Here is an 18,102-nt window from a genome sequence, read left to right as displayed (position 1 = left end):
TGGAGGATCAGAGGTGGAGGGGGTCAGCAACTTTAAATTCCTAGGTGCTGCTATTTCAGAGGCCCTGTCCTGGACCCAGCACATCAATCAGTGCAATTGGGAAGAAAGCACAGCAGAGCCTTTACTTCCTTAGGAGTCTGAGGAGATACGGCGTAATATCTAAAACTTTGACAAACTTCGAAAGATGTGTAGTAGAGAGAATACTGACTGACTGCATCACAGTCTGATATAGAAACACCAATGCCTGTGAAAAGGAAAGTCCAACAAAAAGCTATGGGATCAACATAGTACATTACGGGTAAAACCCTCCTAAGCATTGAGCATATCTTCATGCAACACTATCATAGGAAAACAGCATCCATCATCAGAGATCCCCACCACCCAGGTTATGCTCTCTTCTTGCTTCTGCCCAAGAGTCTCAGGACTCACACCACCAAGTTCAAAAACAGATACAGCTGTCCCCTGCTTTCCGAAACCTCGCTGTTACGAAAGACCTACATTAGTTACCTGTTTTCGCTAACAGAAGGTGTTTTCACTGTTACGAGTAAAGCAGCACGTGAGAAAAGGCAGCGCGCGCCCCGAGCATCCAAGCTTCTCCCCCGGAACGGCATTCCAGCCGGCATTGCTTAAACACGTGCCTGTCAGCATCTGTGCTTTATGTCAATTTATTCTGAGCATCTGTTTGCAAGGTGAGTTCTAAAGTATCGGAAAAGCCTAAAAGAGCTCGTAAGGGTGTTACACTTAGCGTAAAACTACACATAATTAAGCGTTTCGATTGTGGTGAACAAAGTAAGGACAAAGTGAGTTCGGCTTGTGAAAGTTGACGAAGATGATGTTGAAGAGGTTTTGGTATCCCATGACCAAGAACTGACAGATGAAGAGCTGATGCAATTGAAAGAGGAAAGGATAACAATCAAAACCGAATGCTGTAGCGAACGGACCGAAAGTGAGGTCGTCCGGGAACTGAACGTGAAGCAACTGCATGAGATGATAGAAAAATGCGTGAGGCTAAGCAGTCAAGCATACTGTCACTTTTCAAGCCTTCCACACCAGCCACAGCAGACGACGAACCTTGACCTTCGACATCGAGGCAGGCAGACATAAAAGAAGATGACCTGCCTGCCCTGATGGAAACAGATGACGATGAGGTGACACCCAAGTGTCCCACCACCCCAACCCCCGGGCCGCGGAGAATACAGCGGTAGTCGAGACGCACCCAGCACATCTTTAAGAAAAAAGCCGGAATAAACAAGCTAATTAATTAGATGCTGCCCGGCACGTAAATGTCGGCCCAGATCAGAGGCAATTGCCGATTGCGTCGCCTCTGATCTGGGCCGACATTTACATGCCAGGTGGCACCTAATTAATTAGCTTGTTTATTTCGGCTTTTTCCTTAAAGATGCGTTGGGTGCGTCCGGGCTACCGCTGCATTCTCCGCGGATCAATATCAGTTCGCTGCCCGGAGGTTGGGGTCCACTGCACCACCCCAACCTCCGACGACTCAGCCTAACACACCATCATCAGTGTGCTCAGCGCTGTCTTCCCGATTCCGGTAAGTGATACTACACATATATACATTATTTCTACTTTATATAGGCTGTGTATTTTTATGCGTTATTTGGTATGATTTGGCAGCTTCATAGCTTAAAGGTTACTGGAGAAAGTGTTTCTGCCGAGAGTGCTTGCGTGAGATTTTCGCTACGGAGAACAGTGCGGCAATGTCTGTGGAAAAGTATTTCTATTTTATATAGGCTGTGTACTTATCATATCATTCCTGCTTTTACTATATGTTACTGTTATTTTAGGTTTTATGCGTTATTTGGCATGATTTGGTAGGTTATTTTTTGGGTCTGCGAACGCTCACAAATTTTTCCCATATACATAAATGTAATTGCTTCTTCGCTTTACGACATTCCGGCTTACGAACCGTTTCATAGGAACGCTCTACCTTCGGATGCTGGGGGAAACCTGTACAACCCCTCAACCATCAGGCTTTTGAACAAAAGGGGATAATTACACTCACTTGTCCATTCATTGAGATGTTCCCGCAACCAATGATCTCACATTAAGGACACTTTATCTCATTATCCTATGCACTCATTATTTATTGCAATTTATCTCTATTTGCATTTGCACCGTTTGTTGTCTTCTGCACTCTGGCTGATCTTCTTTCATTGGGCATGCCTGCGTGGTGAGAGTCCTTCGTGATCGATAGAGCCTTCCAGAGGCACGATCTGCTGAAGATGTCCTTGATGGGTGGAAAGAGTTGTGAGTATGATGAAGCTGGACGAGTCTACACCCTCTGCAGCCTCTTTTGATCCTCCGCATAGATTGGAGTCGCCACATCCGGCTGTGCGGCAATCAGCCAGAACGTTCAGCACTGTACATCTGTAGAAATCTCAGTACGTCTGATGAAGGAACAAAACGTTCATTGAGTTCATATTCAAAAACAAATGATCCAAAAGTTGGTTCAAAGCCAAAATCTGGAGGAAGATCAGGAATACTCCGAAATCCATTTACTAGACTAAATATCACGTTGTTATTGAATAAGCAGGTCTCATCGTGGTTTTAGGAAGAAAAAGTTTCTCTTACATGTGTTCAGAGAAGCAGCTGGGAGGAACACCCCTTCTCTGGGTAGTGAATCTGTGGAATTCATTGCCACAGACCACTGTGGAGGCCAAGTCATTGGGTATAATTAAAATGGAGGGTGATAGATTCTTGATTAGTCAGGAATTCAAAGATTATGGGGACAAGGCAGGAGAATGGGGTTGAGAGGGATAATAAATCAGCCATGATGGAATGGTGACACAGACTCAATGGGCCAAATGGCCTAATTCTGCTCCTGTATTATTTGGTGTTTATATTATGATCCTTTTTATCAGGAGAGTATGCACCTGATTTGCAGCAAGATAATGATTTCAACAACTATCTGCCAGCTCAGTCTCAACATGTAAATAATTTAATAGAAAAGTACAACATAAGAACAGGGCCTCTGGCCCGCAGTAATAATTATTCAGTCTTTCAAACAGCATCGCCTTTTTGAATAAAAGTAAAGCACTTTTAAAGGCATTAGCTTTATCAGGCAGTGCTAATTTCAGTGAGGGCACAAGTGCATTGCACAGTCACTCACAGTGCAGCTAGCCAAGAAGCTTTGAAGGGTTTCATCCATCTCATGACTTGCGTCTGCCCAAGTTCCATTTGTGTCCTGCTGAATACATTGAAAATTTCATCACTGTCTGCTTTAGGCTTCAGATCACCTTCATTAATTAGACTATAAGATATAGGAGCAGAATTATACCAATCAGCACATCGAGACTACTCTGCCTTTCAATCATAGCCATATTTTTCAGTCCCATGCTTTTGTCTTTTCTTTATACCCTTTAACCCCTTTTACTAATCAATCTCTGTTTTAAATACACCCAATGACTTGGCCTCCACAGTCCTCTGTGCCCACGAGTTTCACAGATTCACCACCCTTTGGCTGAAAAACTTTCTCCTCATCTCAGTTCTAAAGGGGCATCCCTTTATTCTGAGGCTGTGCCCTCGGATCGTACAAACATCCTCTCTTCATCCACTTGATCTAGGCCTTTCAATATGTGGTTGGTTTCAATGGGATTCCCCCCTTATCCTTTTGGAGTTTATTCACAATACCTTGCTATTGGTTCGAGGATTAAAATTTCCACAGTTCAGTCAACCTGCTAAGCTCCAGTGCGTTTTAAATCTTCTGCTATTCTGATCGTTCCCTTGCTTTATTTACCAGTTTCTTGTCACTAATCAACAACACATTCTCTCTGTCACTAGAGGGCATGTGCAGCTGACAGCAATGTAATCACAAATTCGCAAGCATTTAAGTAAACCTTTCTGGAGAAAGAAAGCGCACTCTTACAATGTTAAAGCCATCTCGCGCATTTTATGTCTCAACTATCAGCTTAGATTCCAGTAAGTATACAGCAACCAGAATTAAAACTAAATGATACTGCTGACCACTCCTCAGCCTTGAAGAACAGATGACCCGATAAGAAATTTGCTATTACTGTTAGATAGATTACCTTCAATATGCTGATTTTTGACATTATTGGCAATCTGCCAAGAACTGTAACATCAGAGAGCACAAATTCAATGTAAGCAAAACACATTGCTCTTCGTTTGGTGGTGGGTATTTCCAGCACTTTCTGTTTCTGCTTTAGATTTCCAACATCTGCAGTTATTTTTATTTTTGATTGAGATAAAGAGGTCAGAAGTGTAACTTGGGAAAGGTTGGTAAGTTCATCAGGAGGAAGAGGTGGAGCAACGTAGTCCACCGAGCATTGTGGGTATGCTTTGTTGGCGCCACAATGTGTGGTGCCTCTTGCGGGCAGCCCCCAGCACACCTTTGGGTGTGTTGGTTGTTGATGCAAATGACACTTTTCACTGTTTCAATGTACATGCGATGAATATGTTTGAATCATGAATCTTAAAGCTTGCACCTTGAGTTAGATCGGGGAGGCTCTGGCAAATGTGACAGAAAAAAGGAGAGCTATTTTTCTATCATGTGTGCCAAAGCCTTCCTACGTGCAGATGAGCTAACATTTTTGAAGTTGATTTTTTACATTCAATGTGAAGTTTGTCCTAGTGGAAGTAATATCACTCAACATTGGCTGCCATTATTTACTTGTGTCAAGGTTGCATATGGTATAAATACTTCGATAATAAAATGAACTTTGAACTTTGACCATAGCTGCTGTGATTGTGCCATCAGAATTACAGGCAGTGGATTATTCCCTGAATAAAAGAAATGTGTCACCCTTTCTTCCTGCACCTTTTATTCCCTTCATATTAACATGGGGGGGGGCGCGCAGGTGAGGTCTGGGCCTTACGTCCCGCTCACCCTGGGAAAGTGAACGCGCAATACCTCGCCTCTCCTTTCCCGGTGTAATGATCGCCGCGTGGTCACTGTCTGGCCTGCTAGGCAGGAGGCCACTGCAAATGGCCTCTCCTACATTACTGCGTACGTAGCCCCCCGTTTCCACCGAGCTTGTTACATCATGGCTCGACCGAGTGTCCGGCGGTATAACTGGATGGGTAGGCTGGGCTCGTTAGCCTTGTTTGACAGCCAGCCTAAGAGAAGGACAACTCTGACTCCAAACCCGGGCAGGTGGGACTCATCAGCCTTGTTAGGCCATCTACCTCGGAGAAGGACAGTCCGACGTAACTCCTACGATCCAAGGACCTCGCTGTCACTGTCCCAGCTTGCTAGGCTATGGCAGATGAACCCCGGGTGTAAAGGGTGGGGCCAGTACTGCGCACACTGCACTCCACCTAAAATACCATTGCGCAGGCCGAAGGACATGCCCACATCTACAACCATCCTCCCCAATCATTCATCAAACTCTGCAGCGACGGGAAAGGGGCCAAAACGGCAGGTGGAAGATGACAGTGGAAGCCACAGTTCCGATCCTGCACACAGGCGGTTCAGGTGTATGGGTCATCTGATGTTGACCCTGGAGACGACGGTATCATTCGGCAGCACCCTGAGCGAACAGGCAGCCTTCTCTAGGGACGGCACTGCTTGCTCCACATGGAGAGGGGCCTAGAAAAGGTGGCCTAACCAAAGCTCGTTTCCATTTCCCCCAGCTGGCTAGCCACAGTCAACGGGCATTCTCGAATGCGGTCCAACAACAACAGAAAAGAAAAGGTACACACCTGCCTCACAAAGAGTGCAAGGACTAAAGCTCGCATGCTGGAACATCAGAACCATGCTCGATACAGCAGACAGTGGTCACCCAGAACGACGCTCCACTCTAGTTGCACATGAACTTTCGAGACTGAATATCGACATCACTGCTCTCAGTGAAGTCCGCTTCCCAGAGGAAGGTAACCTTCAAGATCATGGCGCCGGCTACTCCCTCTACTGGTCAGGCAAGCCAGAGACTGAGAGATGCCTTTCTGGCATTGGCTTTATGGTCAGGAACTCCATTGCCTCCAAACTTGAAAAATTGCCAACGGGTCACTCTGATCGCATCATCTCCATGCGCCTCCCACTTCGAACCAAGCAGCACGCCACACTCTTCAGCGTGTACCCCCTCACTCTTCAAGCAGATCCTGCAGAAAAGGACAAGTTTTACACTGATCTGCGCAACCTTGTGCGGAACGCCCCTGCAGACAACAAGGTCTTCATCCTTGGCGACTTCAATGCCAGAGTAGGCCAAGATTCAGAAGCCTGGAAAGGAATACTTGGCAAACATGGTGCTGGAAACTGCAATGACAACGGGCGTCTTCTGTTAGAGTTTTGCGCGGAACAGCAACTCACCATCGCTAACACCATTCTCCAGCAGAAAGACAGTCTGAAGACAACCTGGATGCATCCTCGGTCCAAGCATTGGCACCTCATAGACCACATCTTGGTGTGCCAGAGAGACCTTCAGGACGTTTTACTCACCCGAGTGATGCCCAGCGCAGAGTGTCATACAGGCCATCGTCGTGTCCGCTGAAAACTCAGTCTCCATTTCAAACCCGAGCCAAAGAGAGGAGGCGCTCCAAGGAAGAAGTTTCAGGTTACCAATCTCCAGTCAGCTGAAGTGAAAGCTGACTTTCAGATGAAGCTTCAATCGAGGCTTCAGGACCCCAGTTTCCCCACAGACTCCTCTCCAGAAGTGCTTTGGGAGCACCTAAAAACCACCATTCTGCAAACGCCTGAAGAAGTCCTACCGTCTTCCACAAAGAAGAACAAGGACTGGTTCAATGAAAACAACCAGGAGATCCAAGAATTGCTGGCGAAGCAGAGATCCACCAACCAGGCACACCTTGCTCAGCCGTCTTGTCCTGATAAGAAAGCAGCCTTCTGCCTTGTATACAGCAACCTCCAGCACAAGTTTTGAGAGATTCAGAACGTGTGGTGGACCAACCTCGCAAAGAGAACTCAGCTTTGCGCAGACACTGGTGACCACAGAGGGTTTTATGAAGCCCTGAGAGTGGCGTACGGCCCTTCGCACCAGGTCCAGAGTCCTTTGCGCAGTGCAGACGGTCGGGCGCTCTTCACAGACAAGGCGTCCATCCTGAACAGGTGGTTGGAACATTTCCAGACTCTCTTCAGCATGGTCCAAGACTCAGCAATTCATTGCATCCCACAACAGCCAGAGAAAACAGAACTGTACAAGATTCCAACCCTAGAAGAGACAGTCAAGGCCATAGAGCAGCTGAAAAGTGGCAAGGCAGCGGGAGTTGATCTTATCCCACCTGAGATTCGGAAGCACGGGGGCCCAGTGTTACACAGTAAACTCCACGAGTTCTTTGTCTGCTGCTGGGAACAAAGTAAACTAACACAGGACCTCCGTGATGCAGTCATCATCGCCCTGTATATGAACAAGGGGGAAAAGTCCAACTGCTCTAACTACCAGCAGATAACTCTGCTCTCTATCGCAGAAAAAATCCTCGCAAGAGTACTCCTGAACAGATTGGTGCCCATCATTGCAGAGGAACACCTCCCAGAGAGCCAGTGTGGCTTCAGAGCCAACAGGAGCACCACCGACATGGTATTTGTTCTCAGGCAGCTCCAAGAGAAATGTAGGGAACAGAACAAGGGATTGTATGTGATGTTTGTCAACCTTACCAAAGCATTCAAAACTTGACAAATCATGGAACGACTGGGATGCCCCCCAACGTTCCTCAGCATAGTCATCCCGCTACATGAAGATCAGAGTGGCCAAGTCAGACACAACAACGACCTCTCAGAACCCTTCCCAACAGGCAACAGAGTAAAGCAAGGCTGAGTTCTCGCGCCGACTCTCTTCACCATCTTGTTCAGCATGATGCTGGAAAGGACCACAGAAGACCTTGACGACAAGGATGGTGTCTACATCCGATACTGCACCGATGGCAGCCTGTTCAACCTGAGGCAACTACAGTCCCACACCAAGACATTGGAGCAACTTGTCCGAGAGCTACTCTTCGCTGATGATGCTGCCCTTGTTGCCCACACAGAGACAGCCCTGCAGCGCGGAGGCTGCCGAGCTCTTCGGACTGGAAGTCAGCTTGAAGAAGACAGAAGTTCTCCATCAGCCCGCACCTCAGGAAGATTACCACCCTCCCCGCATCACCATCGGTGAGGTAGAGCTGAAGACAGTCCACCAGTTCAGCTACCTGGGGTGCACCATCTCGTCAGATGCCAAGGTCGCCAAAGAGATTGACAACAGACTGGCAAAGGCAAACAGCACATTCGGCAGGCTGTATAAAAGATTCTGGAACAACAAGCATTTGAAGAAAGGCACAAAGATCAGTACGTACAGAGCCGTTGTACTGACCACCCTCCTGTACGGCTCTGAGTAGTGGGTCACCTACCGACACCACCTACAACTCCTTGAGTGTTTCCACCAGCGTTGCCCTCACACCATCCTGAACATCCACTGGAGTGACTTTGTCACCAACATCGAAGTCCTCGAACAGACGGAGGTCACCAGCATCGAGGCCATGCTGTTGAAGACGCAGCTGCGCTGGGCAGGGCACATCTCCAGGATGGAGGATCATCACCTGCCCAAGATTGTACTGTATGGCGAACTCTCCGCTGGCCACCGCGACAGAGGGGCACCGAAGAAGAGATACAAGGACTCTGAAGAAATCCCTTGGTGCCTGTCACATTGACCATTGCCAGTGGTCTAATCTAGCCTCCGATCGTGAGGCCTGTCTCCTCCTTCGAGAACGCATGCAGGGCTGGCATTGAGGACAAAAGGAGAAGGAGGAGGAACCGTGACACAGCAGCACCAAATCCAGAACAGAATTTCCCTTGCAGCAGCTGTGGCCGGACCTTCCTGTCCCGTATTGGCCTCGTGAGCCACCAGCGAGCCTGCAGCAGATGTGGGCAGCCCCCTTCCTAAATCTTCGTTCACGAAGCCAAACCATGATGAACTGAATTAACATTAAGATTGTATGGATCCATTTTGACTATGCAAAACACATTGCCCCTCCACTTGATACCGGCTTTTCCAGCAGTTTCTGTTTTTACTTCAGACTTCTAACACCCACGGTTTATTTCTGATTTTCAATTGAGGTAAGGGTTAGTTAAATCTTACACTAATAGGTACCATTTCAATTCAGCCTATCTAAATCAGTTATGAATATCAACTCCTCCATCAATTTTCTCAACCGCCTTTGAATCAAGAAGAAGAGAACACCAGCTTCTCCACACTAACTAGATGGCAATAAATGATGAGACTCCCTGTTCCTCCCTCCCGAGTGACAGAAGGCTGTTCCCAACATCCTAGCTGGGACAGATATTGGGGCGGGGGAGGTGTGACCCTGCAAGTTTGAAACAATATACTAAATAACTTATAAAAGGAGTGTCCAGGGCCTCCTGCTGTTAAAACATGGAGCTGACAGAACTGTGGGTATCTTGAAAGTTAGTTTTAAGTGTGACTTTGCAGAGAAGTCAATATTTAGGCCATGTTCTCTTCTCACTAATTCCATCAGGCAGGAGGGACAGGAGCTTTTGTTCCCACACCACCAGGTTCACAAACAGTTATTACCCTTCAACTATCATACTCCTGAACGGGTGTGGATAACTTCACTCACCTCTGCTTTTATACTTTATACTTTATTGTCGCCAAACTATTGATACTAGAAAACAACAGGAATTCTGCAGATGCTGGAAATTCAAGCAACACACATCAAAGTTGCTGGTGAACGCAGCAGGCCAAGCAGCATCTGTAGGAAGAGGTGCAGTCGACGTTTCAGGCCGAGACCCTTCGTCAGGACACTAGAACGTACAATCATCACAGCAATATTTGATTCTGCGCTTCCCACTCCCTGGATTACAAATCGATAGTAAATATTAAAAATTTAAATTATAAATCATAAATAGAAAATAGAAAAATGGGAAGTAATGTAGTGCAAAAAAACCGAGAGGCAGGTCCGGATATTTGGAGGGTACGGCCCAGATCCGGTTCAGGATCCGTTCAGCAGTCTTATCGCAGTTGGAAAGAAGCGGTTCCCAAATCTGGCCGTATGAGTCTTCAAGCTCCTGAACCTTCTCCCGGAGGGAAGAGGGATGAAAAGTGTGTTGGCTGGGTGGGTCGTGTCCTTGATTATCCTGGCAGCCCTGCTCTGACAGCGTGCGGTGTAAAGAGAGTCCAAGAACGGAAGATTGGTTTGTGTGATGTGCTGCGCCATGTTCACGATCTTCTGCAGCTCCTTTCGGTCTTGGACAGGACAACTTCCATACCAGGTTGTGATGCACCCTAGAAGAATGCTTTCTACAGTGCATCTATAAAAATTAGTGAGGGTTTTAGGGGGCAGGCCAAATTTCTTTAGTTTTCTCAGGAAGTAAAGGTGCTGGTGGGCCTTCTTGGCAGTGGACTCTGCTTGGTTGGACCAAGTCAGGTCATTTGTGATATTGACCCCGAGGAACTTAAAGCTTTTGACCTGTTCCACTTGCGCACCACCGATGTAAATTGGGTCGCGCGGTCCGCTACTCCTTCTGAAGTCAACAACCAATTCCTTCGTCTTGCTGACGTTGAGGGATAGGTTATTGTCTTCGCACCATGTCACCAGGTTCTTAATTTCCTCTCTGTACTCAAACTCATCATTACCCGAGATACGGCCTGCAATTGTTGTGTCATCAGCAAACTCGGAACTGATTCCACAACCAGACTCATTTTCAAGGAATCTAAAATTCATATTCTCTGTATTGTTTTTTTTATTTGCACAGTTTGTCATCTTTAGCACATTGATTGTTTGTCAGTCTTTGCTGATGTTTTTTTTTCATTAAGTTCTATTGTATTTCTTTATTTTCCTGTAAATCCTGTAAGAAAATAAATCTCAAAGTAGGATATGGTGACATCTGCTGATATATATTAAGGTCTTATGACATATACATACTTTAATAATAACTTTACATAGACTTTGACTTTTGAACTACTTAACAAAGACCAAATCCCATGTTGTTACCAGTAGAAGGATTTTTGTTGCTGTACTTATCCACCCCAGATTTGCACTCCCTTTGCAGAATTAGAACAGAGTGGAACTATTGGCCTGCCCTCTGCCTTAAAGAACAGATGCTCTATTAAGAAATTTGATACTACAGTTGTATAGATTTTACAATGTAACTGAATGAATGGAAGTTCACTTCATACAATGTGATATTGCTGTGGGCCACATCAGCCACATACCACTGGTTTATTTCAAGATGTGAATTGCTTCATGAATCTGGATAGAATTGATAAGAAATATTTTAACCCTCTTGATCTTTGTTAATTAGCTATGCTGCAGCGTATGCTGAGATTTATTGGTGTGAAATATTTCAGCCAACAGTCAAAAGTACAGCCGCTTCCAGAGTGAAACTTGAGTTAAAAAAAAATCTGTATGTGTGTGTGTAGTGTAGTGTGTGTTAGTTTGTTGGCAGTAGAACGGGGTCTGAGCCTCAGCCCCAGATGGGAGTAGCGACAGCTCACCGCGTATACTAACACTTCCTCCAGTGCACTCACTGGACCACAGCTGCTGGAGCCACACTGAGCTCAGGGCCTGATATGAACCCTGGAGAACCTGAACGTGAAGTGCAAGTGTCAAACTTGGAAAGAAGCAAACTTAGCAGTGAACAAGTGGTGGTGGTACTGGCTCTACAGCACACTTACACACACACACACGCACACACACACACACACACGCACACACACACACACACACACACACACAAGATAATGACCTTGCTGTTTTCCTCCACATCCCAATGAACTAAATCCTCCCACTTTCAAATCTCTTACTAGCTCTTCTTTCAGTTAGTCCTGACGAAGGGTCATCGGCCCGAAACGTCCATTGTACCTCTTCCTAGAGATGCTGCCTGGCCTGCTGCGTTCACCAGCAACTTTGATGTGTGTTGCTTGAATTTCCAGCATCTGCGGATTTCCTCATGTTTGCAAACTAAATACTTACTGTACTTTCACACACAACCACACACACACACATATATTTCACCCATTCCTTTTCAGGATAATAAGTACTAACAATAAGATCCAAAGTGACCAATCTCAGAATTTCAGCTGCCATTTTGTTACACTTGCAGTGATTTTCACTGGATCCAGAGAACTGGATTGCAACTGGAGGAAAATAATAGAAAAAAGGACTGACTGGGCAAGGTTCAGCTAGTAACAGAAGTGGGATGAAAGTATGAGGATTGGGGAGAGGAGTTTTAGGAGGACACAGGAGATGGAGAGTAAAAAAAATCAAGAAACTACAGAAAGACAGAAATCACGAGGATCAATCCATTACCCAGTTCAAACTAACCAAATGTCAAATTTACTCAAACACAAGAGCATCCTCTTCAGGGCAGAATCAGAATCAGGTTTATTATCATGATATATGTCAAGTCATGAAATTGACTTGTCTTGTTTATTGAATCAAAGTGAACCTTTTTTATTGTTTGTTCCAGTGTCGAAGATGAGTAAGGCAATGGATGAGATAAAGGGCCAAGTTTCAGATCATTCAGGTATTTTGTTTCTCATCACCAGCCCATGTCACAACATCCCCACCCTTCCCACTCATTACCTACAAGCTTTGGTCACCCACCCAATCCAACACCTTGGTCTATAGTGTGAGTACTCAGAGACAAGCTTCATGCATTTGACATTTCTTCTTGTTCCGACGTATAGATTTGGGCAAGTATTGCTACAGATGTTCCTGCGCTAACAGTGCAATTTTACGCTAAGATATTAATGGTCGTATTTATTAACCGTATGTAATCTGATCTGAATTATGCCCTGTGGAACTTGAACTGGGGGGGTGGGAGGTGGAGTATAGCTCCAGATGTACGCTGTGTCAGACACAAAGAAAACAGACCTTGGTTTCCTCAAGAAACAATTACCAAGCATCGTGTTCATACAAAGTTAGAATGTTTCACTTTCTTTGTAGTGTTTTATTTATGAATTTAACACATATTATATCTACGGCTTGGTCTTGGAAAGCCCTCCTTTGAACATCTGCATTACAGCCATTAGGCAATAATTAGGCTGCTTAAAAAGTGGTGAGAAGCTCCTACCACTAAACATATCTTTACCTTCCCCCACCCTCTCCACTTTCTGCTGGGGCCACTCCCTCCATGATCCCCTTGTCCATTCGTTCCTCCCCACTAATCTCCCTCCAGGCACTTATCGCTGAAAGCAGCCCAAGTGGTACACTTACCCATTCACCTCCTCCCTCACCTCCATTCAGGGCCCCAAGCTCTCCTTCCAGGTGAGGCAAGACCTCACCTGCAAATCTATTTCCTCCAGTGCTCCCAGTGTGGCCTCTTCTGCATTAGAGAGACCAGTCGTAAATTAGGGGACTGCTTCTTTGAGCACCTCTGTCACAAGCAGGGCTTCCCAGAGGCCAAACATCTCAATTCCCCTTCCCATTCCCTTTCTGGCATGCCAGTCCATGGCCTCCTCTTGTGCCAAGATGAGGCCAGCCTCAGGGTAGAGGAGCAACACCTTACATTCCATCTGGGTAGCCTCCAATCTGATGGCATGAATATCGCTTCTCCTTCAGGTCAGCGAATTTCCTTCCTCCCCCTCAACTTCCTCTATTCCCCACTTTGACCTTTTTATTTCTTCTTACCTGCCTATTGCTTCCCCTGGCTACCCATCTCCTTCCCTTTCTCCTACGGTCCACTCTCCTCTCCTATCAGATTCTTTCTTCTCCAGCCCTTGTCCTTTCCCACCCACCTGGCTTCACCCATCACCTTCCAGCTAGCCTCTTACCCCCCCCACAACCAACTGCCCCCCCTGGCATGTTCCCCCTTCCTTCTTAGTCCTGAAGGAGCCTGAAGCATGGTCCACGGAGGTATGATGGGCTGAAGGATCTTACTGCTTATTTCTCAACAATAAATCCGTGACAAAAATTGCTGCTCTTGAAAGAGAAGAGCATGCAGGTTAAGTTATTTCATTACTGTTTGCTTGAAGCACAGTGTAGCAGCCACACAAGTGCACATGAATAATGTTATTGAGAAACTGTTCGCCAGCAGCTTCCTCTCCCAATTAAGCAGCAGAGTGTCCCAAATAAACAAAGGGACTCCCAGATATTTTCTCGACAAGAGTTGTCTCAAATAAGCATTTGTCCCAATTAGATGATGGCCCAATTAACCGGAATTCACTACGTACGGCAACCATAATTATATAGTTCAAAGTAAATTAAAATACAAGCCTAGGTTCCCCTTTAGAGACCCCAAACCTGCAACCTCTACCACCAAGAAGAGCACGAATGCAAGCACACACCATCATAACTACACTCATCTATTGAGATCTTCCCACAACCAATGATCACACATTAAAGACTGTTTATCTTGTTATTTCTTTTTCTCATTATTTCTATTTGCATTTGCACAATTTGTTGACTTCTATGCTCTACTTGATCTTTCACTGACCTTGTTATAGTTACTTTTCTACAGATTTGCTGATATGCCCACAGGAAAATGAATCTCAGGGTTGTATGTGGTGACATATCTGTACTCTGATAATAAAATTTCCTTTGAACTTTGACTAATGATACTTTTATCATTACTACGTTGAAACGCTGGAACTCCCAACCCAACTACACTGTGGGGCATCTTTCACTCATGGTTCAAGAAGGTGGCTTTCCATCAGCCTCAAGGACAATTGAGGATGGCTAATAAATGTCAGTTTCACCAGCAACACACACGCCCAAAAGTACTGGTGTTTAACTGCAACGAATAACGTCATTTGCCAGGCATCAATTCAGTGGGCGGAATGGCTTTCCTAAAATTCCACATAAGGACAGAACCAGCCTCAACACTAACGTCAAGCATTTGCTCACATCTGCTGGGCCACAGCGAATGCATCCTTTGATGGGGTATTTGAAAGATACACAACCACTAACGCAAAGTCTGCAGATGCTGGAGACCCAAAGCAACACACACAAAACACTGGAAGGACTCAGCAGGTCAGGCAGTATCGATGGAAATGAATAAACAGCTGAAGTTTTGGGGTTAAGACCCTTCTTCAGGGCTGAGAAGGAAGGGGGGTAGATGCCAGAATAAAAAGGTGGGGGGAGGGGAAAGAGGCTATCTGGAAGGTGGTAGTTGATGCCTGGTGGGTGGGAAAAGTCAGGGGCTGGAGAAGAAGGAATCTGATAGGATAGGAGAGTGGACCATACGGAAAAGGGAAGGTCTACCAACAGACAAGCTAATATCAACATTCAAATTAGGGGCACACGAACAGGCCCTTCAGCCCATTGTATCTCTGCAGACCATGAAGCCAGTCTAGCTAGTCCCATCTGCCTGTACGAGGTCTGTATCCCTGCCTGGTCACATATCTAAAGCTTCTTAAATATTGCCATCATAACTGCTTCCGCCACCTCCCCGGCAGTGCAAGCTGCCTCTTAAATCTCCTTTAAACCTTCTCCCCACCACAAATCTATGTCTTCAGGTGTTTACTATTTCCACCCTGGGAAAAAGACTCCAACCATCTCCCCCATCGACCTCTCTCATAAGTCCATACACTTCTGTCAGGTTAGCCTCAGCCTGTAGTGAAGGCAATCCAAGTTTTCCAACCTTCCCTTACAACTAGTACTCCGTAATCCATGCAACATCCTGGTGAACCTCATTTGCACCATCTACAAAACCTTCGCATCCTTCCAGTAATGCGGTAATCAGAACAGCCCACAATACTCTATCTGTGGCTGAGCAGAAGTTTGATGGCTTATTAATGTGAACATAGGCTGAGCAGGCTAGAGCTATTCCTTTCGGAGCAAAAGGGGATGAGAGATTACTTTATAGGGGTATATAAGATGATAAGAGGCGTAGCTAGAGTTGACAGCCAGTACCTTCTTCCTTGGACTGCAAGGGCTAATATGAGAAGACATACTTTTAAAGTAATTAGAGGAAAGTGTGAGGGAATGTTAGAGCTAGTGATAAGTGCATGTAAAGCACTTCTGTGGGTGGTGGTAGATGTCCCGGTTGGTAGGTTAACAGACATCCCACCCTGCAAAAACTCATTTCAGGGAGGTAGTGCCATCAATTTGCGGGAGACTCCCGGAACTTCTGGGAGAGGTGGGATGTCTGAGTTAATTGGTCATTGTACATTGTCCTGTGATTAGGCTAGGGTTAAATCGGGGGTTGCCTATTCCACGCTGTATCTCAATGAAAACAAAAATAAAAGGTCAGCACAACAGCATGGGCCAAAGGGCCTATTCTGTTCTGTACAGTTCTATGCTAACTTTACAGAATTTGTCTTCAAGGCTTGTAAACTTTGAGAATGCAAGAAGGCAACTTTTGCAAAGTTAAACAGTTTATTGTATACCTGAAAGAATTTAATACTGGTGGAATTGTAATTATATTGATAAACCTATTTAACTCTGTCAACAAGACTTAGATGAGAAAAGCACAGAAGGAGTGATGTGATTAACAAATGAGATTGCACCATTTGCTGTGCTATTTGTTTCTAATTAGAAGGATAAAGTGCTATTACAGTTGCGGACATGCTACAATATAAAGTCAGTAAATGTAAACAAGTCAATACAGCTATGTACATGATTCTATACATCTTGTCTCAACATCTCAGAACATTTCATTCCTACTCTTCATTGCAATGTCACGTCCCGAGATGGTTCCATATTGAAATGGCAAAGTCTAAACCCCTGTTGCAGTTGTGAGCAAAAAATCAATACCCTGTGCTGCATAAACTTCCACTGGCTTGTGGCAGAGTAGGGAAATGACGGGTATCACAGTGCTGAAGCTTTTGCAATCTTAAAAACTCTTCTACTATGGCATGGTTATAAAAACATCGTGACATTTCCCTGTAACAATGAATTTGTAAGAATCTATTCTAGTCTGAAGCTTCACCCAACAGTGTCTGGTAGTGATGAGATGGCATGTTTTGGGTGGTAAACTGCAGACTGACTCTATGTCAGTTCTGTTCTCATCTTACAACTTTACAATATATTAGCAAGGCAACTACTGGACTACTGTGTAGTTCTGGTCACGACAGAATAAGAAGGATGAAGAAGGTGCAGAGGAAATTCCCCTGGGTGTTGCCTGGATTGGAGCACTTAAGGAGAGATTGCACCGGATTGCAGCATTTCAGTTGTAAAGAGGGATTGATTGGGCTGGGCTTGTTTTCTCTGGAGTGAAGAAGGCTGAGCATTAACTTCATCGACGTCTATGCGTGTGGCGATAAGCACTTGGTAACTGTAGTCCGTACACATGCACAGACATCGCCTTGTCATTCTGCTGGTATTGCGCCGAGTGTACGAACTTCACTGTCTTTGCCACGGTACATCCTAATAGACGGGTCCGAAAGGGTTGGCTGTATGGTTCCTTTTCAGTCATATACAGCGGAATATTTCATTTCTTTAGGAATGGGGATGGTGTAAAAGTGTTTGCATATTGTAGGTGCTTCTGTTTATTTGACAATATGATTGTAGCTACATTCTAGGGTGCACCATATTCTAATTCATGTGTATTCTTAAGTTAACTTTGTGAGTAATTGAATTAGTATGTTCTGGAGCCTAAAAACGGGGTTTAGGTCTCAGTGGGAGAGAGAGAGATCGAACTGCCAAGAGTTCACGCTGTAAATAGTATGGAGCTGTTCATTGTGCTGTCTGCAAGATATATTTCTGTAAATCTTGGCAATTTTCATTTTGCTATTTTTGCTCATTATTGGAAGTTTGATTATTGACATCGAATAAGCACCCCCATTGCACGTATGCACTGAGCGACTCCAGCTATCTTTTCTTCAGTCAAAACCCACGTATGTAACAATGTGAAATTAGGAGGCATGCATTATTTACTTATTGATTTATGTATTGAGGTACAGCACAGAACAGACCCTTCCTGCCCTTCGAGCTGCGCCTCCCAGCAATCCCACACTTTAATCCGCGTCTAATCACGGGACGATTTACAATGACCAGTTAACCTTACCGGTATGGTGAGGATCTTTCTCCCACGGCGGGTGAAGATGAGATGGAATCAGAGGGGAATGTTTTTTCACATTGCCAGTGTTGGGTATCTGGAACGTGCTTCCAGAGGAGGCTGTGGAGGTAAACGTAATCATAACACAGAGGCATCTAGGTGGATACTTGAATAACCAAGGCACAGAGGGTCATAGACCTAATACGAGCAAATGGGATGAATGTGCTGAGCATTAC

This window comes from Mobula hypostoma, chromosome 8 (genome assembly GCF_963921235.1).
Source record: "Mobula hypostoma chromosome 8, sMobHyp1.1, whole genome shotgun sequence".
In the NCBI taxonomy this organism is placed as follows: Eukaryota; Metazoa; Chordata; class Chondrichthyes; order Myliobatiformes; family Myliobatidae; genus Mobula; species Mobula hypostoma.
This window is presented reverse-complemented; position numbering follows the sequence as displayed.